A 1,907-nucleotide genomic window follows, 5' to 3' on the forward strand; every position below is an offset into this window, starting at 1 on the left:
GGATTATGTTGACTGGCTTAATTGAGGTTGGAAGATCCAGCCTAACAGTAGTAGCACCATTACCTGGGCTGGGGTCCTGGACTGTATGAAATGAAGGGTGAGCAGAGCATTGGCATCCTTTGCTGTCTGCTTCCAGGGTGTGGATGTCACGTGACCAGCTGCTTCTGGCCCCTGGCCCCCTGACTTCCCTGCTGTGATGGACAGAACCCTTGAACTGTGAGCCAAAATAAACCCTTTCTCCACTAAGTTGTTATAGGAAGAGAAACTAAGACAGAGGGGAAAAAATATCTCCTTGTGCTATTGGCAGAGAAGAAAAAGGTTAGCACTTTGAAATATGCCTCAGCTTGGTCTCTGAAGCAAAAGTTTGCCTCCAAGAGCAAGGTGTTACTGGAAACATTTTAATCAGAATATGATCATTAGATAGTTCCAGCTCTTTCCAGTCTCCTCTCTATGGTAAGAAGAGGATAGTATATAGCCATGCTATCCTGAACATGGCCAATCTAATCTAATCTTGGAAGACAAGCAGAGTCAGGCCTGCTTAGAGCTTGGATGGGAGAGGAGGGAAAGGAATGCCTACGTCAGAGCCCAGGTCTCAGCAACTACAAGTCTGAGATTCTACAGGAAGATTATCAGAGTCCAAAGACGGCAGAGATGCAAAACCCAAAACAAGAGAAAGGGCGAGGAGAGGGGGAGGGAGAGAGACAAAGAGAATAAATGAATGCATCTTCTTAAAGTGACAATGAAATACTTACCATGACAGGCCATTCTGAACTTCAAAACATAGCTCAGCAAATAACAAATAGAAATAATACAAACTCTTAAACAAAAAAACGGAACTAAATTAGAAATCAGCTCGGAATGTCTTCTGATACTTTGAGGTTGAACAATGCACTTCTAAATTATGCATGGGTCAAAGAAGTCTCAAAAGAAATTAAGGGTTTTTTTTTTTTCTGATTGGGGAGGGGTGACACATGTGCATGTGTAAGCCACAGCCTGCATACAGAGGTCAGAGGACAACCTCAGGTGTCTGTCTCCACCTTCCATCTTGTTTGAGACATCTCGTGATGCTGCATAAGCAACACTAGCTTAGCTAGCTTGAAAGCATCTGCGATTCTCCAGTGAGGATCAGTGGCTCTCTAGGAACCCTCTAGGCCTTTGGTGCTAGATTGGGGAGGCTGAGGCACTCAGCTTCATGGACTATTGGGTTCTCAGCCTCCCTGGTGTGAAACAACTATTGCTGAACTACTCCAATTCTATCATGAAAGCCAATCTAATGGATTCCCTTTGAATACAGACTCCATTCTGTTGGTCTGTGCCTCTGGAGAATGCTAATACAAATGGACTACATAGCTAGAGTGAGACCAATGTACGCATGGATCATGGGGCCACCAAGATTTTGTGGACAAATCACTTTCCTGAGCCTCCTTTTTCTGACACACTCTATCCCAAGAGTCCCTTGTCCTCCTGACCTTCTGACGAGAAATCCAAGGCTTTAGGGTTTTTTCTCTGTCTCATGTCACATCCACATCCAAGCACAAGTAGAAAGAAACAGTGAAAATAAAGTGACGAAGACCTTACTGACCACAGCTGGCTCACAGTTCCTCTGGCCAGAGAGAAGGGTGAGAGCTCAAAGATGTGACTGGCCTGTTCAGCCACCACTGTACCCCACAGAAATGCCCAGCATGCCAGATGTTTTGCTTCAGATGTGTTTCCTTCATTAATCTGCTTGCCATTATTTTTCAGGGGATCTGAACAGCTGGCCTGGGTATTAGGTGCATTCAGTAGGAGAGATGGCAGAGCATGCTTACTCCATTTAAAGGGGAGCCAAATCCACCATTTCCACTGATTACAAACATTCTCTGAGGATAAGAAAGGGGGATTCTAGACAGGAACCTCACATTCATCAC

The sequence above is a fragment of the Peromyscus maniculatus genome, chromosome 8 (genome assembly GCF_049852395.1).
Source record: "Peromyscus maniculatus bairdii isolate BWxNUB_F1_BW_parent chromosome 8, HU_Pman_BW_mat_3.1, whole genome shotgun sequence".
Lineage (NCBI taxonomy): Eukaryota > Metazoa > Chordata > Mammalia > Rodentia > Cricetidae > Peromyscus > Peromyscus maniculatus.